Source organism: Brachionichthys hirsutus, chromosome 6 (genome assembly GCF_040956055.1).
Source record: "Brachionichthys hirsutus isolate HB-005 chromosome 6, CSIRO-AGI_Bhir_v1, whole genome shotgun sequence".
NCBI lineage: Eukaryota > Metazoa > Chordata > Actinopteri > Lophiiformes > Brachionichthyidae > Brachionichthys > Brachionichthys hirsutus.
In genome coordinates this window covers 13,957,272-13,983,435 of record NC_090902.1, presented here as the reverse complement: position 1 = coordinate 13,983,435, position 26,164 = coordinate 13,957,272, and the positions used below count along the sequence as shown (strand labels likewise).

The 26,164-nt window shown below is 44.0% G+C and overlaps 1 pseudogene; it reads right to left on the bottom strand.

Annotated features, from left to right (window-relative positions):
• Window positions 1-54: 54 nt before the first annotated feature.
• Window positions 55-25,350, bottom strand: LOC137894658 (golgin subfamily A member 6-like protein 22; annotated as a pseudogene).
• Between the last annotated feature and the right edge of the window lie 814 nt (window positions 25,351-26,164).

Sequence of the window (26,164 nt, the reverse complement as noted above, 5' to 3'; positions counted from 1 at the left end):
GCATCTTGAACAGGCAGATTTGATTTAATGAGAGACAAGAAGCACACAAAGTGTTCAAATCTCCGACACCACAGGACTCACGTTCTGAGCTTCATCACGGAACTCCGGCGCCCCCGTGGACGGGATCTGTTTGAATTTCAAAAGCACCACTGATTTCAACCTGTAGTTGACGTCAGCAAAAGACCTGGGGTGGGAGGGAGAGAGAAACTGTTATCTCATGTTATCACAGTGTGTGTGTGTGTGTGTGTGTGTGTGTGTGTGCTGCGCCTACGCACCTTATCAGTCCAGCTTCTGGAATGTCCTTCAGAAACTCCTGCTGTCTCTCGTCCTGCGTGACGGCGTGAGGAAGTGACAGCAGCCTCTGAAGGCCGACGTTCATGCAGCAGGACCCGCCGACGTTTGGAAACCTGGTGGAGAAAAAAACAAAGTCAAATCACGTCTTCAGTGACAAAAACAAAAGCGTGACTATCGTCAATAAAACAGACTATAGATTCAAATTCATATCCTGAATGGGAATGGGAACAAAGAAAAAGGTAACGCTAGAAAGACTTGAATGTCAAAGAAAAGAAGTCGCTCTGGGTAAAATAACATTTTCTAATTCCCGTGCTGTTGAACACTATTGATCCGTTTATCATTGATTGACTCACCAGCGATGCTTGAATGCCTGGAGTTCGTTGAAGAGACACACACGAAGCTTCTGTTAATATTAACGTGCTCATGCAAGTCAAAAAACAAAGAAGCAATTAAAGCCGCGAGCGGCGTCGTAGGCCCTCGCCGGCCGGCGGGCCGTTGAGCTGACTCGCCGACGCAAGCCGCTTTTGTCCTGAGTGCTTAGATTTGAGCTGCATGAGTAGCTCACAGGTTAGTCAAATCTGGATTATTTGGATTTTATGGGACATTTTGGCCATTGCCATGGCAACAGCGTAAGAAATGCTACCTGGGTGTCACTGACCTTGTGTGTTTAGATCCATGGTCAATTTATCCAGAACTTTGAAAGCCGCCAAACAGCCAAATATCTTCCACATCCTCTCCAGATAGGACCGTGAGACAGACCACTCTCCATCTCTCCATTTCTCCCAGGGGTCCGTGGTGTAGCCTGCTGCGTGGGTCCCGTCTGGACAGGCGGGCTCCCCCGGAGTCCCGTGCTTGGGTGAAGAGACCAGTTAGTCAATTCCATGATTTAGTGGACCAGAGCTCAGCACGCCTAGCAGGTCCTGGAAAGCAGACAGACGAGACGAGACAAAGAATGCAAGCAGGGACGAGAGGCGCAGAGAGAGGAAAAAACGTCTGCTCGTCGTCAAAGACCGGACCGTGTAGCACAGTTAGATGGCGCTAGTGTGCGCCAAGTCTGCTTATACTGTATTACAACTGCGAAATACTTGAACAGACATCCATCCTCTATAAGTGTAAAAAAAAAGAATTCCTAGACTTGAAGATATTTACTTTCTGTAATGAACCCGTTCAAATGTGTCCGTTTTTCTTCTTCCTCATTATTCCCAGTGCGTTCCCGAAAGCAGCGCAGAGTCGGTGGCCTCTCGCGTCTCAGGATTATTCCGTAATAGATCATCCTGTAGTTGACGACGGTACCCAGAGTTTCTGCCTTCGCGTCGGGCGGGCGTGGCTCAGTTGGTAGAGCGAGTCGTCCAGTGATCAGTAGGTCGGTGGTTCAAATCCCAGCTTTGACTGATCAAAGCCAGACACAGATCAAAGTGTCCTTACGCAAGACACTGAACCCCAAACTGCTCCCAGTGGGTCTGGCAGCGCCGGCAGTCTTGGGACCGGCTCACTGGAGACGCTGCCCACGCTGCCTCTGAGGTGTGAATGGCTTCAGGCCACTGAAGCTCACTTATGCTAAACAAGCAGACACACAGGACAGTTGGAAATCCTTTTAATTACGAGTGTAAGGCCACTGGAGAAGAGCAGGGCCTTCATCTCGTCACCGGGTGGCACTGGTGCATCGCACAGGGCCTGGTCTCGGGTTCTCCGCTGTGTAAAAGATAAACCTCCCACTGTGAGATAAGGTATTCACACACGAGGCCGGCTGGGCTGGTTTCAGCAGCCACAGCGAGTCTGATTAAAAGTCCGAAATGTTTTCAGAATGAAAGTGCAGTGTCACGTTCAGGAAATCACACAAGTCAGACTCTCGTCTTCTTTTCCTCTTCCCCCTTTTCCTTCTTCTCATCTCGCCTCATGCCCTCCCTTATCTCAAGTTCAAGCATCAATTGCTTGAACGTTCCGTACAACATCACAGTTACACCCAATTTAGCAGACGCACACCAACACACACTGCTGCACACACACTGCTGCACACACACTGCTGCACACACACACTGCTGCACACACACACTGCTGCACACACACTGCTGCACACACACACTGCTGCACACACACACTGCTGCACACACACACTGCTGCACACACACTGCTGCACACACACTGTTGCACACACACTGCTGCACACACACACTGCTGCACACACACACTGCTGCACACACACTGCTGCACACACACACTGCTGCACACACACTGCTGCACACACACTGCTGCACACACACACTGCTGCACACACACTGCTGCACACACACACTGCTGCACACACACACTGCTGCACACACACACTGCTGCACACACACTTCTGCAGCCTGTCCCTTATGCTTCCACTGGGATGTGCCTGACAAATGACGGCGCTTGCTCCTCTGCCAAAACGAGTCTCCCGCTCGGCGGGGTGTGTGTGTGTGTGTGTGTGTGTATGTGTTTGTCTTGTTGGAGAAAAGAAATCGTTGAGGGACGGAGGGAGACGGAGGGGACCGTTTGGCGAGGTTCTTTAGATTGCACATCCTGCAGAGTTATGGATTTGTGACAGAAAAGACAGTTTGCTTCGACCATGTTGCGCAGCCGACTATATAAAAAAAAAAACAAGCATGTTTTCTTTCTGCCCAAGTACAAAACAAGATGTATTCGGAAAATCAGCTGCTTGTCGTGGATATTTCCTGCACGAATTACTGATAGCTGATTATGGGATGGTTGAACTCATTCATGTATAGCAGAGGCACTTTTCGTAATCGAATGGAGACATCAGGAGGTGATTGTCATTCAGAGAGACTTCCGGGACACAACTTGGCCGTGTCATGTCGTGACGAAGGCCTGAGCCGCCTCAACCAGCTCCTCTCAATGCGAAGGCGGGTCCTCCCTAACGTCCTCCCGGATGCCCGAGATGATATGTGCATGTTAGCCCAGCCACCCTGCAAAGGAAATTCACATGGGCCACTTGTTCCCACACTCTCATTCTCAGCAGCGGGTTACAATGGAGACCAACCAGAAAACCTCCCTTCAGGCTCTATTCCATGTTCACCATGACAATCCAGTGCAACTTGTGAGTTAATCATGCGGCACCAATTCAACCGCTGACCTGTCCCTACCAGAGCCGGCGGATGAAGTCAGCATGCTGAACCTGCAGCAGACGCCTTCTCGTCCCAGCTCACCACACGCTGATTTGTTGTGCATTCTCCGCTGCGCTTTCAGAACCCACCACTGTTTGCTTTACCAACGACTGTCCTGGCTTACTCCATCCTGCAGACGACAGTTTCACTGGTTATTGTTTATTTTTAAATGCATTAACCTCAGTTATCCGGATTATTTGAAACAGTATTTCATTTATTTTCACTCTTCCTATAGTTTACGTCATGCTGACCAAACCTTTTTTGTTGTTCCGAGGATTAAAAAGGAAATAGGGAAATTTGCATTCCAATTCAAAGCTCCTGCTAATTGGAACAGTCTTCCATCCTCCATCCGCTCTATAAGGTCTTATAATCTGTTTAAAAATGCCCTATTGTTACATTTTCAAAATGCTTGTAATTGCTTCTAACTTTGTGTTGCTATCTTATTTTCTCATGTAATAACTGCAATTTTAGTTTATTATTACTATTTTGACAGAGAGCTGCGTGTGCATGTTTGTATGTCTGTTGTTTGAGTGTGTGGATGTGTGTCTGTGTGTAAAGAGAGAGTATTTTTTATTTTCTTTATTTTTTTTGCCCATCTGCACTGCTGTAATTTTGTTATTTCTGTTTTGTTTTGATTAAGGACCCTCTTGAAAACGAGATGGTTTCATCTCAAGGGGTTTTATCCTTTCAAATAAATAAATAAATACATCTCATCCAAATGCATCATTTGGCATCTGAAGGTTCACCCACAAAGTCTTGCTAAAGCATGGAATGGTATCAAAACTCAGCGGTTAGTTTTAGGGAAAGATTCAATTCAATTGAAATCTTGTTTTTTTTTGTGCCAGATCATAACAAAAAGTTATCTGAAGGCACTTTACAGGTGTAGCAGGGACAGATAGAACCCAACTTAAGTCCGTAAGTTGGGTACGTACAGTAACTTCTCACACTGAGGATTCTGTGTTTCCACTGGAAGTACATTACACAGGAGAGGTAGAGGGGGGGGGGGGGGGTATGCCAAAACAGCCCTATTGGATGCCCTAATCATGAGACTGGGCTTCATCTGCCTTCGTATTTTAGACAAATTCGATGATAGAGAGAAGCAATATGTGCCTGTAGTACTTCAAATAGTAGACAAGCAATATCCAGCAAGAGCCCAACTAGGAGCCAAAGCAAGGCGGCACATTACTCTAATGCATGCTGGGAAACTGCTTCTTCTCTTGTTGATAATTTAGCAGGTCTTGCCTGTTAGAGGATTAAGCAGCTCAGCCTGAGATTCTGGTCTCCGAGCTCCCCAAAGTGTCTTTGTTGAGCACCGGGGTCACCTATGATGGCTGAGCCTCTTCACCAACAAGGGGGGAGAAGATGACAGGTTCAGGGGGGGTGGGGGGGGGGGGGGGGGGGGGAAACGAGCAGCACATAGGAGGGATGAGAGGGAGAGGTGAAAATAAGTATGGCAGCATATCCATCAAATGAAATAAATCCACGACTGTGGAAAATAAAGTGAATACAGAGAGGATGATCCAGATGTACAGGTGATATTCCAGCTCCTGTCTCAATGAGTGCTGCGATGGAGGGATGCAGTGAAAGAGGAGAGCAGTTAAGGCCAATACAGCTGAGTAAGAAACAGACGCTTTAATTAGCAGACAGAGAAATGCCTATAATTGTCTGTGTGTGTGTGTGTGTGTGTGTGTGTGTGTGTGTGTGAGAGAGTGTTTGATGATTTTAATTAGATGAAGTGTACGATGAAACGGAAGGGAAAATCAACAAAGTGGCATCTCTATAAAGGCTAATCACCACCCACCATGTTCTCTCAGCCGCTCTTCCCTTCCGTTTTTCTTCTCTAATCCCTTCTTTCTGAGCATCGGCAGCAGAAGGAAAGAGGAGAAAATAAGCAGGAGACCCATAATGAGAACGAGGAGGCAGAATAACTCTCTGTAATCAAACCTGTAGCTCAAAGAAGCATAAGCTTTATTAGTGCTCGATGACAAGGGAGGAATTCAGCCCTTTCTTCCGCTTCACTGTTCGGATAGATTCTCTGTCAGGTCTGAAAACCAAAACCGAGTGTCTCGTTTCTGTCGTCTCGCCCGTAGCCTGGATGGGGAGAGGTAATTTGTTCCTGGTTCTACTTCACTGCCGGTGTTGTGCTAAGATTATGCATGATGTGGGTGAAAAAGAGGTTGAAGGGAAAGTTATGAGGCAGAATGATGTGTATTTAGTCTGAGGAGTTCACGTTTCAGTTCCCACAGTGTTACCCGTGTGGTTCTGGAATCTGGACACAGTGATGACTGATTACAGCTTTGTTTGAAACGGAAAAAGACATTCAGGGTTAAAAGAGGATGAATCAGGGGAATCAAGGGAAGACTTTTCTCTGCAATTCTTCCAAAATCACTACATTCATTTTCATTTTGCATAGGACCAGTGGTAAAATGTAGGGAGAAGAGTATTTTAAATATTTCCAGAAATGTCTGTGACTAATACTAAAAGGCAGTGACGCATCAATGGTGTCATGAATGAACTCTGAATGCTATGGAAATGTGGAGTGAATTTGTGGTTTTACTTGTGTTCTGCTTCAACCTTCTGCAGAAGAAAAGTGATTGAGAATCAGAATCAGTTTAACTGCCCTTAACAGTGAAAGGATGCACAGACTAGGAAAGGAAGTTAAAAAAAAGCATAATACAAGAAACCCGTAAAAACAGCAGCATCTGACGCATGTCTATATCGAATTTTGTGGCTGTCTGACAAAGTTGGCCTCAGACCCCTCCCCATAGGTGCAATGCATTATGATTTTTGTAGGTGGCGCTGCTGCGCCACTTTTTCATGCCCAATTTTGAAACGCATAAAAAAAATTTGGTTCAAAATTTGGTGAGTTTTCGATTATGGGCTACGCGTCTGTGGGTGGTGGAGGTGGCTTTTTGCTCGTCATCGATCGATGCGTTTTCATGCCACGCCTAAGACATATTATATATTTTTGGACATGTCTCGATGAGTACTACCCATGGCGGAGGTTGAATGCCGATGTTTGACTCGCTGCGCTAGTCAACTCGTGTTTTTGTGCGTTAGTGTGTGTGAGTGTGTGTGTGTGTGGGCGTGAGTGTGTTAGTCGTCGTAAACGGCATTGAATGCCGATGGTTGACTCGCTGCGCTCGTCAACTTGTCGTCTTCTGCGTTGCAAAAACAATAGCCCCTTACGCCTAGGATAGGCGCTCGGGCCTAATAAATCCACTGCTTCTTCCTCCTCAGCTCACTTTCTATTCCTCACTTTTTGTCTGTCTGTCTTGTTGGTTCCATGTTTCACTGTGGTGTGCACAGCCCTCAATGGCACAAAGTAGGAAAGTAGGCTCAACCGGTCCCAACATAACATACATTTTACCCCACGGCCACCATTTTGACAAAACCATTTCACCTAGTAGCTCAAAATCCTGTTTACTACCATGTTTTGTAGCATACACTGACCCAAAATAAGATGTAACGTACAAAATGTATCTATTACCATACACAACCAATGACTTTACTAATGTGATGAATTTACTCAGAATGACCAAAGTCAGTTATTTTTGTTCTAGTTTACTTACAACACTTTGGTTTGCACAATGCAACCTTTATTTCCTTATATGTGGTCATATGATCACTTTTTATGATGGTTCTCTGGTGAGTTTGCTGCTATCTTTGTAGCTGAGGGGGATAACAGAGTTCCTACGAGGTTCGCTTCTCACCTGTATCTATAGCAGGGCCTCTCAACCGCTTCTGCGCCTCGCACCCCTAGAAAACATTTAATATGTTCTCTTTCTAATTCCAGGTTTCACACTGTCTGTGGGATGCGTTTCATATGACTCTGTATTGACTGTTTAACAGTGATTGATATCATCTGGAGCCACTGGTCTTTCTCTCATCACGTGAATGGGGTCCTAATATCTCCAGAACTCTGGACCTTTAAGAGTGAATCTTTGCCATAACAGTGCCAGAGTGAGAGTGTTTTATTGGTCTCAGACTTTGTACCATTACATTAAACTGTGCCGAACATCAGGGTCTGACTGTGATGTGCTGTTTTGCAGTGGGTGGACAAGATTTCATTTTAGAGTAAATAGAATATTCAAAGTAACTATATACCAAATAATTAATAAGTACCGAGGCAATGCTATGCATGCAGAACGTGGTCTGAGTCCCCTGGAGATGGGTTCAATGTTCTAAACAGACTGGATTGCATGCAGAAGGAGACTGAAGCTTGACTTGGAATTGCAAACACTGCTTGGGAACTGCAGCTGTCAGACTCGTGCGCTAAATAGACTGAGTTTGAATGGCCTAGCCAGGGTCAGGGGTCGCAAATTAGCTCTGGCTACAAATCCTATATGCTAAGCATCTCCTCAGAAACTTTACACATGTAATGTCTATATCTGTAATGCTGATGTATGTTCCCTGACAAAAAAACACACAAAAAAACCATAAATATCATGATGAATCCATTCCTAAATCAAATAGTAGCTAATACTGAAAAAAAGCATCTATATATTTAGGATTTCTTTCTCTCTTAGGGTTAATGACGGTAGAAACCCATTCATGTAACATATCATTACATTTATAATACGTTGCACTCGTTTAAGTTTGCAGCTGCATGTTGGTACACTTTAGGTGTTCGCTCAGTCTATGGAGGTTTGAGGCAGATATGGTTTGTCTGAATGTGTGTGTTATTTGACCTGTTGGTATTTTACTGCTGGTTTATAGGCCATTACGAGCCCATTGCTGCAGCCTCACAACCCCATTCTCTTCTTTTTATCCTGCATCTCTTTATGGCATTAAGTAGCTGCATAATGATAGCTGAAGGAGCATCGGTCTTAATACAGCTTCTGCACAAAGAAAACAACAACAACAACAAGAACAACGCACAAATGTCTAAATCTGGATTGTTTCCAGATATGTTTTTGAAGCCCATAAATGAGCAGCTTGAAATATTGACAGAAGACAAACTGAAGATGGAAAACTGTGTTGGTCAAGCTGTTCTTACTTGTTTGTGGCAGCTTGAGTCGAATGTCCTGCTGTCCAAAGACTTTTGTGTTGCCGTGCATCCGTGACGGGTGCCAGCACAGGGAGCTTGTTCAGCTTGAGGCTCGTCAAACTTTTACTTTTTTCAACCAGGATGGTTCAAGATACGAAGACCCCCCCCTCTATGTGGCCAAAAAATATCCTATTTTTGTACTTGAATACTTATACTTACTTAAATAAAACCAGTCAGCAATAATCTTGGTCCGCAGCAGGTACCTTGTATTTCCCCACGGAAGGGAATGTCATTGGGATTTATTCTTTGTGGTTACATTTGTTTTGCAAATTTCTGTTTGGCTAATTTCCTGTGTGCTTCTCTGCTTTGCCCTTGTGCTTTGTGACTTTTTTCATTTGTTGTGTTTTCCTCTTTTGCTGCTGTGATTTGCACTTCTTGGCCACTGCAGGAAAGACCATATTTAGAGGATCAGCAGACCGAGATCATGTTTATTTAAAGCATCATTAGGTGCGTTTACATGGACAAAATTTCTTTATTCCGATCAGAGTTCAGAGTAAAATTGTGATCCGATTAGGATTTGCGTGTTCATGCATCACACTTTTGATCGGAACAGAATATTCTGACATGCGCAGTTTGACCAAAAACACCGGAAATGGTAGAAGAAGAAGCGTAGCGTAGCAACTTCCGCTGTGAACAAATCATCGCTCCGCGCTTTTCTGCCTGAAACGTCAGCGTTATTTCGCTCGTTTTCCCTGTTTGCGCTTTTAGTTTCCTCCTTTAATGTCTCCGGCAACATGTTTGTCTCAGATATTGACCAGTTCTGTCTTCCGCCTGCCGTGCTTTTCGCTCGCTCTGCTTCAACTAGCTTCCGGCAATAGCAGCAGCGCGTGTAGCTGACGTCACAGACATGCGCAGTAAGGACGGCTTGTACCGATACATCGGAATAAGTGTTTTCATGCGCCCTGACCGGGTTACAAATCGGTATAAAGCGCCCCTCTCGATCGGGATAGAATTGTGACCGGATCAGGCTGGATTGGGTCAGACTATTCCGGTTAAGGTGTGTCCATGAAGCATTTTTATTCCGATCAGGATTTTAACCGGGTTAAATGTGTCCATGTAAACGCACCTATTGGAGTCCAAATCAGGCGACAGCGGGTGATTGTGTGTCTTAGATCTGTCACACTTGGTGGCAACTATCTTGACTTCCAGCATCGCTGTAAATAGTGATCGACATTATAGAGACTTTCCATTCGTTACAAACGTCTGGATCTCAGAAGCTCTGCTGATGATCTGTGCTTTTATTCTGCTTCAGAGTCGCTCCGCCAATAACGCACAAATTTGTTTTGCAGCGTTTGGATCTACGACAATCAAATATCACCAAAGGAGATGAGTAGGAGTAACAGAGCTGGGAGCTTTAGGACACTGAAACACTGACTCCAGCTCTGAAATACAGAGGAAGGAGCTCACCCATCTCACCCACCGCCACATGGCGGTCCATTGTGCTGCAGTGAAATGTGCCAGTTTAACAAATCTGACAAAAAAAAAAAAAAACAATGTCGACTCTTCAACACATCGTGTAAATCCAGAGACAGCACTTTTCATCTTCATTGGCTTTTCATCCCAATCGACGTCCTATTTCCCAATATGAAGACGGTGCGTTTCCTGCAGCCACCACTAAGAAGGGTAACGTTACGTAACGTTACATCTCTGGAACACTTCCAACGCTCCCATAGCAGCAAATGGGCATTTGAGTTATTGATTAGAAGACCTTCCCCCTCAGGCTTCCCCTGAGCTTTGTACAGAACGATTCAGTGGCCGGACTGACGGGACACACGATGTCCAACCTGCCACTCATTCCGCTGTTTTGTAGGAAGGCTCATTTTCCTGCTGTTGACAGACACATCACAACAATGCAGCGTTTAATCACTCGGTGAATCCACAAATGGCTTCCTGTTGATTTGAAGTGGAGCAGTTCCAGGTTCTGCCCGCGTGTCATTGTGAAGCATCTGCTCAGCAAACAAGAGACAAAGGGGAGAGCAGCGGCGCTCCTCCCGGCCCGGGTGCAATCCATCAAGACGCGAGCTGTGAGTCCATACGGGGGTATTTCTGGTGACGGTGGTTGGGGGGTGTGGGGGGGGGGTCTCAGCAGTGATTAAGGAGTGTTTTCAGCTCCAAGACATGTCACGAAGGAGAGCAGTTAACACCCACACACACGCAGCGCAGCGCAGCACAGTATGACCCTCGTCTGTTGTCATCAGGATAGCCGGCTAATTAAGACGAGCTCCTCTCACACTGACACACACACACACACACGCGCACACACACACCCACACACACACACACACACACACACACGCACACATACACACACATACACACACACACACACACACACACACACGCACACACACACACACACACACACACACGATAGCTTGTTGCCAGTTTCGCTCCCAGAGGCTCTTGTGAGGGTGTGTGTGTACATAAATGTATGTATGTATATACTTGTATGTGCCTCTCTCTTTCTCTTTCTCTCTCTCGCTGTATAAAAATGTGTATGTATGTAGTGTGTGTGTGTGTGTGTGTGTGTGTGTGTGTGTGTATGTCAGGGAGCTGCTGTGTAACAATTTCTGCTCCTCTGTCAAGGAGCTGTCTCCTCCTGTGAAGGGCCAGGAAGGTGATTTGTTTCCCTCAGCTCAAGCATGTGTGTGTGTGTGTGTGTGTGTGCATGTGTGTGTGCATGTGTGTGTGCATGCTTTGGCTTATGATTGCATTTCAGAAAACATCCTCAGAAATACATAATATAAGTCCTAGGTCAACAATAAATGCTAACTGATGATGAACTTTGTACCGATGCTCATAATCCCCAAATACATTTTTAAGGCGAACAATCCTTCCCCGTTAAATAACCATGGAAGGTTTTCTGGAGCAAAATCTGATCTGTGATAAATGTATAATACATTTAAATGTTTAAATCCATCCATTCTCGTTGACTCTTTATCCTCTGTGCGGGTCACGGGGGTTTCCGGAGCCGATCCCAGCTGACTACGGGAACATCGCAGGGCAAATGTTAAGATATAAATGTTTAAATATATTACAGTTGTTCTGTCGCTTTGCTCACATCTCTATTAACATTGATTTACCGATGTCCAGTTCCTGCATTTCTCAAAACAATTAGTGCAACCTAGTGGACAACCTGCAAAAACATGTCACGTGGTTAAAATGGAGAGTCCGTTCGTCAAAAGCACGTCTTCAGGTCAATGAGACTGTCAGCGTCATCAAAATGAGAAGCCTTTGCACCGTTTTTGAACCAAAGAGTCTTTGAAATGTTTTCATTATGACACTTTATTCTCTCAGTGTTTTACAAAGCAAAAAAGAAAACGCTCCAGACAGCGCTATATGCTACTTGTGCAGCCGCGTGAAAACTACAGTAAAGTTACACATTGCTGTAGTTTAGGGCAGGAAGTGAGTACAAGACACTGAATACAGACGCTTCACATCTTTACTGTTTATGCTCTTTGCAATTCTGCAGCATTGTGCAAAAGAAAAATACACGAGAGTCACTGATTTAGAACAGACGTAAGACACAGCCGTTTGGTAGAGCTGTGCACAAACTGGACACCGGTAAATCATTCTGGCACATCCAGAGGTTCCTGTCTGGAGACGCGTTTTCATCCTTTCCATTAGCGCATAAAGAAAGGTATAACATTTGCTTGATCACTAGTTCAACAATTTTGTATGTAATGACTCAAGCAAGGACTATTCGTTTTATTGGGACGACTATTCAGCATCTATAAGTTCAGTTCATTTTGACTGACATGACACCAGCAAATGGTGATGTATAAAACAGCAGAGAAGTGTATGAAAGCGAATGATACGTGTCCAAAAGCATTTGCAACTTGCTCAGAGGAAGGAGAACTCGCTACTATGATGAGCACAAATAAACAAATGTCTTCATTCTGATCTGAGAAAAGTACCAGAGCGACTGAGAAAAACTGCAATACATGTCTTACAGAGGTTCTCTCCAGCGTGCAGCTTGGTCATTGACGACTAACGGTAAACACAAACGCTAATAATAAAAACAACACAACTCATTGATTTACCATAACCCGAGCGGACCCGCGACCTGCAAGGCTGAAGACGAGATGAAACAATGGCCTTCTCTTCAAGAAGATGATTGAATGAACACATGAATATCTAAACCTCTCGCCACCTGAGATGACCCCGTTCACATGCCCCTCTGCTGCTGAAGGCGTTTCTGTGACCTCGTCATTCCATTCGGGTGCGACACATTCTAGCGCTCTGGCCTGACCCCAACGTTGCTCCAAGCTCAGGAAAAAATGAATAAGTCACAACTCATTTGTTACAACACAATTTAAATGTGCATCCACTGCAACATTTACGAAGTTGATCACTCCACAATCACTGGATTAACTTCCTGTACCGTTGGAAAAGTTCAAAGCAACTCGGAGTAGAGCCGCTTGCTCCTCCACATCGAGAGGAGTCAGCTGAGTGCCTCCTGGATGCTTCCCTGGGGAGGTGTTCCGGGCATGTCCCGCCGGGAGGAGGCCTGGAGGAAGACCCGGGACACGCTGGAGAGGTTATGTCTCTCGGCTGAGCTGGGAACGCCCTCGGGATCCCCTGGAAGAAGTGTCTGGAAAACCCTGCTCAGACTGTCGCCTCCACAGCCTGGCCCCTGATCGAGAACATGGATGATACTGACACAGCGACAGAAACGATAAATGAACTATTTCATTCCATTGATTGGTCCCGATTTGAACTACAACCTTCGTGTTGTGGTATCGTGATGGAGAACGTGTTATTAAATAGCAAACGCACCAGTAATGAAACGGGTTGACTCCAGGTAACTTTCTACCGGCAACACGGACCCGTCATGGCCCGCCGCCATCTTGTTCTGCTTGACTTCCGGTTCCGGGTCACTTTTATTGACAAAGGTCAAAGCTCCACCCCTTGACCTGGTTGCATCATAATACTTTGTCTGCCTACCAGATGGGGCTGTTCCTCTCAACAGTTAGTGCAAAGAAAATATATATATAAATGATTCTAACATATCATTGACAGAACAGCTGCTGGAACTCCGGTACGATCAGCTCATAGGTGGGATGAAACCTTTGCGCTTTTGCTCCAGACCCTTTTCCTGCTTGCTTCCAGAATTCTTTTGGCAGCTCCCATTCCTGCTTAGAGTTTGTGCATCATCCAGCTACAACCACACTTTTCTGTGGTCATGATGATGATGATGAATATATTTATTAGATAGAATGTTAGAGTACAAGTACAGTCACACAGTAGCATGTATTACAGTACAAATACAGTCACACAGTAGCATGTATTACAGTACAAGTACAGTCAAACAGTAGCATGTATTACAGTACAAGTACAGTCACACAGTAGCAGGTATTACAGTACAAGTACAGTCAAACAGTAGCATATATTACAGTACAAGTACAGTCACACAGTAGCATGTATTACAGTACAAGTACAGTCAAACAGTAGTATGTATTACTACACGTACAGTCAAACAGTAGCATGTATTACAGTACAAGTACAGTCAAACAGTAGCATGTATTACTACACGTACAGTCAAACAGTAGCATGTATTACAGTACAAGTACAGTCACACAGTAGCATGTACTACAGTACAAGTACAGTCAAACAGTAGCATGTATTACAGTACAAGTACAGTCAAACAGTAGCATGTATTACAGTACAAGTACAGTCAAACATCCTGTCTAAGAGGAGCATTTCTAAAAAGCCCTTGCCGTCTTGTTTCCGTTGAAAGTCCTTAATCATCGACATTTAACAATACCAATAAAATACCAATAAATTACTCCATTGATGCAAAAATAACAATAAAATAAAAATAAATTACAACACAGATGCAAAACGAACAATATATTAAAAAGACACATACTATGTACAACGTAGGTGGACAAAAAAAGGGGGGATTGATCCGGAGAGAGTTGTGATGACTATCTCTGTTTCTGAGATGGAGAATGTGCTCCGGTAAAAACAAGTTTGTTCCCACGGCGATGGGAGGATTAGGCCAAACTTCTGGGGAGTTTCTCCAAGAGTTCCATTAAAGGGTCATTGAAGTAAGATTTATTTATTGTTATTTGTAAATTCTTTAAATCGCTGAATAAATATTTTTTGAATCAGAAACTTTTCAGATTATTGACACACCATATATTTGGTAAAATTATGTGATGAAATGGCAAATGAGAGATTTAATTCACCCCCCCCCCCCCACCCCCTTTGAATAAACGAATGTCTTCATCATTGATATAATTAAATGTTGTACAGCAGTTCTGAGGCTCCTCCGGGGGGGGGGGGGGGGGGGGGGGGGGGTAATAATCTTTAAAAGGAGCTGAGCTGACAAAGAGATGAGAGTCTGTTTGTGGGGGTGTTTCCACGAGACTGAATTAGAACTTCAGCGAGAGAGCGAGCCTCATGCATATGAATAGACTGCGGGTCTCTCGCCCGACTCCTGAGACCAATACCTCCCCTCGCTCAAATAGAACCTCGCCTCCGATCACACGGCTGTTGGTTTTCATAATTAACTCCAGTTCAACTCGTCCTGTGATGTTTCCGCTTCGCGACATTTGCTTGACATTCCAGCTTCATTACGGCAGAATGGAGTCGTGTGCGTCCCTCAGGAGGATCGCTGATACTTAGTTTGTGGGTACCTGTTGGTAAACGGCTGTTTTATTACGAGCTGGAGGGCCTGCTTGTGCATTCACAGCGGAGATGTCGTCTCCTAAGGGGGGGCAGAGTGTGCCTGTCCCTTTAAGACTGTGCTGATGGAGGTTAGTAGCTTTAGAGCTATGATCACTGTTTCATATCAATAATGGATGAAATCATTGCAGGAATGTTAAGTGTGACATTTCCTCTCCAGCCCATTGTCTCAGCTGAAGACTTTGCTTTGTGACTGGATGAACATTAGACGAGCATTTAAGCGTTTCAGAGCTCTGTACTTCTTCCATGAGAGAATAGCCAATCTTGGATTATCATTTTAATCAGGTGGTCAAACTCTCTATTCTTAAATCCATGCTAATGTTCGTCCATGTGTCTGTCTGTCTGCCTGTCTGTCACACAGGATAGCAACATGAACTGTGCATGAAGATGCACTTTAAATATCTATCTATCTATCTATATATCTATCATCCATCTATCTATCTATCCATCTATCTATCTATCTATCTATCTATCTATCTATCTATCTATCTATCTATCTATCTATCTATCTATCTATCTATCTATCTATCTATCTATCTATCTATCTATCTATCTATCTATCTATCTATATATCCATCATCCATTCATCCATCTATCTATCTATCTATCTATCTATCTATCTATCTATCTATCTATATATCTATCATCCATTCATCCATCTATCTATCTATCTATCTATCTATCTGTCTATCTGTCTATCTATCTATCTATCTATCTATCTATCTATCTATCTATCTATATATCCATCATCCATTCATCCATCTATCTATCTATCTATCTATCTATCTATATATCCATCATCCATTCATCCATCTATCTATCTATCTATCTATCTATCTATCTATCTATCTATCTATCTATCTATCTATCTATCTATCTATCCATCATCCATTCATCCATCTATCTATATATCTATCATCCATTCATCCATCTATCTATCTATCTGTCTATCTGTCTATCTGTCTATCTGTCTATCTATCTATCTATCCATCTATCTATCTATCTATCCATGAAGCAAAATAACTGAAGACACCAGTGTGGGTGTCTGAAGAACATCTTTTCCTGTCCTGATGTCTGAAGTCGGCCTCTGAATCACACCAGTGATCTCTATTCTTAAATGCATTGTGTTCCTTCTGTCCAGATGGATTTCTGTTCAACAGAAATACGAGTCTGGGTTCCAGTCGTGACCTTGAGGCCAGTCGTGACCTTGAGGCCTCTGTGTGAAGTTGGCGTCGTGTCACTTCCCTCACAGCAGCATCTCCCGCTTGCTTTGATATAGTTGAAGCATGGATCTATAAATTAATGCACCAATCCGTGGCCAGTATGTCTTCAGCTGTTTGTACATCCAAGCTGATGCTAACCCAAATCTCCCTGGATGCACTTGAGCTGTTACCCGGACCTGATAAAGTCATCTCTCCTGACGGGGGTGGGCAGACGCCAACCTCCTGAAATCATCCTGCAGATGACGTCCGCCATTTTGTAATTCCTGAGCCGTGCGTTGCAAATGTGTTCGAATCCACTATTGATCATGTTTTAAGTCAGGCCGCAGACATCTTTCTCTCCGTTCTGCATGGTTTAGCATTCAAATTCGACATTGCTGTTGTAATCGTTTTATTTTTTACAAATAGGAAACAGAGCCAGCAGCTCCGAATCTGACGCCGTGGTTCTCCGTTGGCAATCAGCAGCCTGCCTGATCCGGGCTGAGTCGCCGTGACGCAGGAAAAGGGACATGTGGAGTGTCAAACAGTAATTATGATGAACTGAGGTCTTAGGATCTGAAACTGCTTGCTGCTGGAGTCGTGAAGTCAGCCACAAAAGAAATGTAGTAAGTTAAGAGCAGAGGCAACACCTTCATGGTGAAGTCTCGGGATGCATGTTGCATGGACTCAATGATTATGTGTCATGGTAACAATGTTCTATTTTTACCAGAGAACACAAGAACTATCTCTGCAAGGACAAAACAAACACGTCTGAGCACACTGTGAAATTTGTGTCTATTACGAAAGAATCTAATATAATAATCAAGAATCTAATCATAAAATATTTGAATATTTTATTTTTAGGTGACTTGATATACACATTCAGGGTGCAAGTATGGAGTGAATGAATAATGCACAATGTACAGCGTCTTTGGGTGCCAAGAAAAGCGCTCTATAAAACCAACGCATTATTATTATAAAAAATCAAGATGACAAAATATAAAAAATCAAAGTTGTTCTCAAGATGAAGGATTTTTCAGCAGCCTTATTTATATTTTTTTCCGACACATCTTGGTCAGCTCGAGCAGATCATTATTCTGGGGGAGATGTGGGTGTCTGACCAACACGTTTGCTCAGCCCTTCCCAGTTTGGACATCGTTTCCGCCGTGATGGAGAACTTTCTGGTTCTGACCTTTGCTTGTGAGTTGGGCGGTTTTTATTACAATGCACAAATGATTCACCTCTGCCTCATATTAATCTTTAAAGAAGTAGTCTGACCAACACAGAGGAACTCGTGTAAGAGTTCTCCCATTACCCTTGAGCTTGTTGTATATAAAGCATCACAGCTGATGAAGAGTTCGGCTAAAAGCCCCCCACTTTGTCCCGGAGGAGCGTCTTTCTGTTTCTAAATCGCATTTCCAGTAATTGATCCGGCCAATCTACAGATTTATGGGGGCGGGGCTTATGCACTGATGATTGTAAGTAACATTTTTCCTGCTTCCTAGATGGAGCTGCAAACATCAGATGATCAACAGTCTATTCAGGAGTTTATTAAATTGATGGCAGCCTCTCCTCGTCATGCCACACCAGGAAAAACCCGGTTCCACCTCTGATCCCAGAAAAGTGTCGCTCAGAGCTGCGTTAAATGTCGACGGGCCTCTCGTGGGTGTGTCCAACACTAACAAGAGAAACGTCTCATTCTCATAATCACATTTTAATTCGAGTGTATCATTCTTTTGCAACAAAAATGGGTGGAGTCGATCAAACGTATTGGTGTTATCTCTTCCTCCTTTCCCCATATAAAATAAAGCATTTAAAGTCCACAGATAGATCATCAAACACATTCTCTTTCAGCACAAGAAGATGAAGTTGACCACAGCGACGTGCATAGCAACATGTAAACAGTTTATCTTTGCTTATATTTATAACCATACATGTGCAGTTATGATGCATGATGTTAATACACACTATCAATTATTAAATAAGGAATGAAGCATTAAATCCTTAAACTGGCTCCATTTTTAAAGTTCAATGTGTTTTCTTCATGTTGGCATCAGAGTGTTGAGGATAGAGGGAAGCGAGGCCAAGGTCTGGTGGAAAGCCTTACCCAATAGTTTCCATCCACCCGCAGGTCTTTCATTTTCATAGTTGGCAGTCGGCCATGACCTTGCCATTGCCTTCGATACAGAGAAAGTAGTTCTTTACTTTCTCTGAAAGAAGTCACGTCTGTGTCTGCATTGCTAAACCCACTTTTCCAATATTACTCGAATCCCATTGGATTGAGGACAGTCTCGACTGTTCTTTAAAATAAAATGTCTTCGGACGATGCGCCTCCGTATTGAAAAGCAGCAAAAACTGCACTGCTCTTTATGTAGAAAAGATTTTGGTTACTACAAAATGATTTTCTCCATCCGACTGGAATAATGGTAACTTTCATCAGAAATTTTCTCCATCATTGAGCCATCCTGTGTTAGGACTGCTGATCGGGTTGAAGGACGTTTCCTCTTCCTCTGTCTCTCTAACTGTAATGTTGCATCTTTCATTTACATTTCATCACAACTATGATGCGGTTATTGAGAGGCTTGATATTTGCTCCCGGGGAATTTCTACTACCTGCACAAGGACATCAGTTTGTCCTGGAGATAAGGAAAACAGTCTGCAGCACCTTTAAACAGATGTGTTGGTCTTTTTTCTAACTTGTCTGCATTTGCGCTCGAAAATGACAACATACATGATGTCAGTCATTGTTCGAGTTTCATACATTTTGTTTTTAGTGTGATTGTGACCGTCGCCTGCCCTCTTGACAGCCGAGCCTATTATGTTTTATTCCGTGTTATTTCCGACATTGCGCCATCGAGGGCGATGTTTGTGCTTCTTTTTCCTCCCCCTTTCATCCAATCATAATTCCAAGAGTTGTCCCTAAACACCAGATTTGCAAAGGTCTCAAGAGGAAAGTCTGGATCAGGTCTCAGGAGATCTGAGGAAGAAGAAGCAGAGCAGAGTGAAGGCCACAGATAGTAACCCAGCAACCTCCGCTGACTCAGTGACCGGTGGGAGGAGTTAACGCTCGTATTGAGTTTTGATAGGTGCTGGTGTGGTGGACCTGGCATGCGTGAAATCTCCACCAAAGGGAAGAGCCATTACCCCGGCCCAACAAGGGCAGCACAGACCCCCAAGAACACCCCAAGCTGCCACTGTTTCCCCCGAGAATGACCCCCAGGCCCCCACCGGGGCCACCCGCAGGAGAACCAGCCCATGGCCCCAGAGCGACAATCGCCGATGCTGCCGACGAACCAAGACCAGTGCAGCAGCACTGGCCTTGGGGGGCACAGCAGGCTGGCCCTATACTGGCACGCACCGCCCGACCCCCAATAACCACCGTACCCCCCCCCCCCCCCACCAGCACCCACAATCCATCACATTCCAATCTCCACCCAGCCCCCACCCACCCCCACAGTTCCAAAAGAACATGCGTGGCGTAAACAATGGCCGTTTCCTGCATGCATTTACTGGAATCACCAGAATAGAAGGATAATGACATCAATCTTTTTCTAAGTTCTTCTTCTTCATTAACTTTACATGTAATGTTGTGCTTGAGATCAGCAGCTAATGGTTGAGACAGTGCTGCCCTCCGCTGAGCACAAAATAGACTGCTGACAGAAACACTACTTATCAAGCAAGAAAGGGTCGCAACACGTAGTACTGCAAGTCAAATAGTAAAAATAAATATTATTCTGACAGTTCGGCCTTCTTCATGACAGTGAAAGATGGTGACATGAGACATGGGAGAGAGAGAGGAGGAGACATGGGAGAGAGAGTGGATGAGACATGGGAGAGAGAGGAGGAGAAATGGGAGAGAGAGGGTGAGACATGGGAGAGAGAGGGGGAGACATGGGAGAGAGAGGGGAGAAATGGGAGAGAGAGGGCGAGACATGGGAGAGAGAGAGGAGGAGACATGGGAGAGAGAGAAGAAGAGACATGGGAGAGAGAGAAGAAGAGACATGGGAGAGAGAGGGGGAGAGACATGGGAGAGAGAGAGGGGATGAGACATGGGAGAGAGAGAAAGGGATGGAATTCTATCCACTTTCTTGGCGATGAGACGACCTCAATCGCGACAGCACTACCCACTGCACCACCGTGCCACCCAGGGATGGAAATGAACCTCCTTCTGTATCTGGTTGCGTTTTGCAGTTTCTCAGGCAGCGCGCTTCTCTGACTGTTCTGAGACGACGAACGAGCTCTTTGATAAACGAGACATGTGATCTCCTGTTTACCGATCTAAGACAATAAATCCTGGCAAGTACGAAGTTATGTGAAGTACAAGAAGTAAAGAGAAGAGGGCGAACGGTGGCAAATCAGTGAAGAGAAAAACCCCGACGCTGGCTGCCTTCTGTAGCTTCACAATTCATTCATTAATTCATAGGAACAGCTAATCAATGTGGAGGCAAAAGAATATGTGATGGAATTATGGTAACTGCACTTCACTCCCGATCCGATACTTCTATAATATATATATAAAAAATAAAGACGAGTGAAAATCGGATCCAGGATGTCCCTTGTTTTTTATTTTATTCATCTTATTTCAACATTTAACTTTTAAACAGAGCACTTCTGTGGTGCAGCTTTGAACATCCAAGTAATGAATAAAATATTTAACCACGTAGGACTTTGGAAATATTAAATACAAATATTGAAAATAAAATTAACAGCACCTCAATCGCCAGGTTGTTGTCGTCCCCTTTAGAATACTTCCACACCGCAGACGTACTCAGACTAGCTTCAAGATGCTTTCCTTTTTAGCCAGCATTCAACCAATAGTGACACAGGAAGTGATGTCATGTCGCACGGGCTGCCGTTTCCATCTGGAGGAGACGTCTCACTCTGTGCCACAGCGTAACTCCAGATCTGGTAAAAACTATCCATATATATCCGATTCCTGATCGGGAGCTAACGTCCGATTCCGATCGAGTCCGCAAGCTCGTGATCGGCTCATCCCTAATTTCAACCACTGTGTCTCATAACTCTGGTATGAGGGGCAAGTCAGAAAGTAAGGGACACGGTACAAGGGGGCTCGGGTGAGAAGAGGAATAGGGATTGGGCCTAAATATATCTTCTCAGGTTCAGGGTTTCTATATTCTCTTCATGGGTGTGTGTAATGATGACGACCACGGGACTTCTGACTCCTGTTTTGTTTTTGTTGTCTTTTTTTCTGAGATTTTCTTGCATCCCTCCATCTTCACAGCCAGCTTTCATCGTTTCATTCGCCCCACTGAGTTGCCCTGCAGAGAACGAGACATCCTGTCCGCTTCGTCGTACCCTGTAAGTCATAATTAAATTTTAATCAGAGCCGTATTTGTTTACACGCCGATGCAGGTGTGAGACGGATGCCGACACGTTTTCCTCTGCACCTCGGTGGCCTGTAACCCAGAACAAAGCTTCATCGGCGTGTGACCCTCGCAGTGCCGTCCGGCATGTTCAATCTGTTTGCAGAACAGTCCTGCTCTGTGAGGTGGATGAACAAACGGACGGTTTACTCAGTGAGTCTGTTTCCTGTATCCTTCCACTGGAGAAACAGGACTTGATCATCAACTCCATGATCACCTGGTGCCACTATGGTTCTGTGGGTTCACATGGAACCAGTATCTGAACTACACTTCTTATGTTATTTCCGAACCACACTGCCACACGTCCCTCGGAGGGCGATTTGTTTCACAGCAGTTACACATACATTTTACAACATTCAAGGGACATATAGGACACAAGAGTTGAGCAGCATCATTGTACAGGTATATAGTGTACAGATAAAAACAGCGCAAACAGGTTACATGCATACATATACACGGGCAGGGTCCTCCTTTCTGTTGCATTCAATGCCCTAATGGAGAGTGGGACAAAAGATAACTTATATCTATTTTTAGTAACCGGGGGGAGTGCCAGTCGAACCCCCGATGGAAGCAGCTGATATTCCGCATATAGGGGATGATTTCTGTCTCTGCGAATCGACTTCGCTTTCTTCAGCAGGTGAAGCTGAAAACCTTCATCCAGACTGCTGAAGTTCACCCCGGCTACCTTTGACGCTACACGGACAATTTTCCTCAAGCAGTTTTTGTCCTTGATGGCGAGGTTCCCATACCAACAGAACAACTCATCATCACACATTCACATCAGCTTGATGGCCGGCTGAATCCGGCAAACACACTGCGGGTGCATTGTGTGCTACTTGGATTTATTTTCTGTTTCATGTAAACAAAGCTCTGAGAGGTTCTAATTGCTTTTGCCATCATCACTGTCTTTAAAAGAATAGACTGGGAGATCCGCTTAGGGATATATAAAAAAAAAAAGTAGCTGAGAAAATCTCACTTTACAAGTGATCGGGTGCATTTTAATGTGGCAACTCGAACAAGTGCAACTTTAACTTTCTTGTCTCATTTCTGGAAATACTCAAATACGATTAAAAAATGTATTGTTAGTACTTTCTGTGTCAATATTTTATGAAGATCCCATTTGTGATGTATGAGGAGCTGCTTCACGGACAAAAAGAGACTCGTGTTTGCATTTCAAACCAGCTTTGTGTCGTCCGGCGTCCGAAGATTGTCCGACATAAATGCGTTCGTAACAGCGCGAAACCACACAGGGCGCTGCCAGAGTGTCTCTAAATCAGCTCGCTGATCAATATTAATGAGCCAGCTCCAGGATTGGTCGCCTTAAAAATCACCTGAGAGTCTCAACTTGTCGGGTTTCCAGCTTTGAGAAGTCAGGAACAAACTAGAATTTAAAACAATTCTGTCCAGCTGTGCACAGGTTCACTAGTGCACAGAGCTGTTAGACATTTACCAGCTCAAAATGTGCAGCCTTTTTTTTAAAGAATAAATATAAGAACATTTTAGAGATGATCAAAAAGGCAACATCTGGATGTGGATAGAACCATAGCGGTCTAGGCCAGCACAATATATAGGCTTCTTTAGTCTGCAGAATACGAGACTGTACATTAGCAAACGTTCCTTTATCTTATCGCGTTGTTCTCTTATCTTATCGCGCTGTTCTCTTATCTTATCACGCTGCTCTCTTATCTTATCGTGCTGTTCTCTTATCTTATCACGCTGTTCTCTTATCTTATCACGCTGCTCTCTTATCTTATCGTGCTGTTCTCTTATCTTATCACGCTGTTCTCTTATCTTATCATGTTGTTCTCTTATCTTATTGCGCTATTCTCTTATCTTATCAGGCTGTTCTCTTATCTTATGCTGTTCTCTTATCTTATCGCGCTATTCTCTTATCTTATCGCGTTGTTCTCTTATTATCACGCTGTTCTCTTATCTTATCGCGCTGTTCTCTTATCTTATTGTGCTGTGCTCTTATCTTATCACGCTGTTTTCTTATCTTATTGCGCTGTTCTCTTATCTTATCATGCTGTTCTCTTATCTTATCACGCTGTTCTCTTATCTTATCATGCTGTTCTCTTATCTTATCACGCTATTCTCTTATCTTATCGCGTTGTTCTCTTGTCTTATCACGTTGTTCTCTTATTATCACGCTGTTCTCTTATCTTATCGCGCTGTTCTCTTATTTATCATGCTGTTCTCTTATCTTATCACGCTGTTCTCTTATCTTATCGCGCTGTCCTCTTATCTTATTGTGCTGTGTTCTTATCTTATCACGCTGTTCTCTTATCTTATTGCGCTGTTCTCTTGTCTTATCACGTTGTTCTCTTATTATCACGCTGTTCTCTTATCTTATCGCGCTGTTCTCTTATTTATCACGCTGTTCTCTTATCTTATCATGTTGTTCTCTTATCTTATTGCGCTATTCTCTTATCTTATCACGCTATTCTCTTATCTTGTCACGCTGTTCTCTTATCTTATCACGCTGTTCTCTTATCTTATCACGCTGTTCTCTTATCTTATTGCGCTGTTCTCGTATCTTATCACGCTGTTCTCTGCATGCTGCTTCCGAGTGACTCTTGAGAACGACGCCTGGAGAATTTCTGATATGCCTCCAGGACGCATAGACATTTGCCAGAAGGCATTTGATGTGATTCTAAAGACATTCCAGTCATCCTGAAATGATGCACAGCTGTAGCTGAGTATTTTGCATGCGTGCCTATGGATGACATCCAAGCAGCCCGTTTGCTCATACAGGTTCAACCCAAAGCTGTGTGTGGGTCTGTGTGTAGGTGAGGCGTTGCCACGGCGAGAGGACAGGGGTTAGGGTGTGAATATCCCTTCTGTGCCACTTCAGCAAAACAGCTAAAAAAAAACAAAAAAAAAAACCTGCACAGTATAAACAAGTTAACTTGGAGGAGATAAAACTGAGGAGGAGTAGAAAAGAGAAGGGCTTGAGGAGAGGAGTGTAAGGGGGGGTAATGACAGGTGGATGGAAGAAAAAGATGGAGGAAAGGTGAGAGGTGGAGTCAAAATAAATAACAAAGGCAGTGTGTGTGTGTGTGTGTGTGTGTTTGTGTGTGTGTGTGTGAAGGGGAAAGGTGGACAGGCTTATGATGTCATCAGATGACATTTAGTTGACAGAAGCAACAGATGGGGATGGGGGGGGGCATGTTTTTCCTCATGTGTCTATATTCGTGTGTGTGTGTGTGTGTGTGTGTGTGTGTTGCACACAGGGACACCCCTGGGTTCAGAAGTGATGTGACACTAATTGGTCCAAAAGGTTACCAGGTTCAAGTTAAGCAGGTTGCGTGATGGAGGAGGACGGTTTGTGGGACGCCGGTCCTTCGGTGATGCGACCACTTCCCCAGATGAGCGCAGGCTGAAGAGTTCAAGGGTGCAGAGGAGGGGAAGCAGAGCGAGCGACAGATTATACCGAGGACTTGTTCTCATGGAGGACGTGCATTTACTGAGCTACTCAGAGAAATGAAATAATTGAGCAATGCCTTTTGTAATGAATAAAATACCTGAGTGAACCAGAACGTCGCTTGTTCGGGTTCATCCTGCAGCAGGACCTTCAGCCTCATCTTAACGCTGCTGTACTGCTGTTTGTTACTTTAGTAAACTACAGGTAACTCTGAAGTTAGTTACCTTCACAAGATCATTCCAGCTTCCACTCAGCAAGGAAAGACTCCAAATCATTACAAAAAAAACACAAAGGCAAAAATGTTTCCAATAAATTCACCAGTGATCTGCATGTATGACTAATCAATAAAAAAACTAAATATATATGTTTTTGTTCAATTTATATATTGCAGCCTAACTTATTTTATCTTCACTTTTATTTGTTTATCAATTACAAAAGCAGCGGCGGTTCCTGCTTCTCCTGTGGCGCAATGAAACTTCCTGAAGATTTATTATCACAAACTTATTGCTTTATTGTGTTTGTATTTAGTCATTTGAGTATTAGAACCCCAGGTGTGTCGATATAAAGCCTCTAAACAATGACACCGTCACGCAGGGCAACATAATCAAGCGCACCTCAAGTCATTAAGGAAGTCATTCAGCTCTTAAGTGATGGCAGCACACAGAACCTTAGAGAGTTCTGGCAGTGCTTGTTTGTTTTTGTAGACATTTCTGTTGCCTTACTGAAATAATGCAAGTAAAATTTTTAATAGATTCTCATATCACACATTAGAAAACGGTGTACATCCGTTTGGAGCTCACTGTCAGCCTTTGAGCTTCTCATATTGTCTCAAACGTGCTTTCGTGCTTCTCAAATGATTGCTAAAAACAAAAACAAACATTGAAATCAAACATTTCTTGTCTTGGTTTCTGTCGGCTGTGTTGGTTAGTTTTGATCAGTGGAGCAGATTTACAACCAGAAGAAGTTGGATTTAT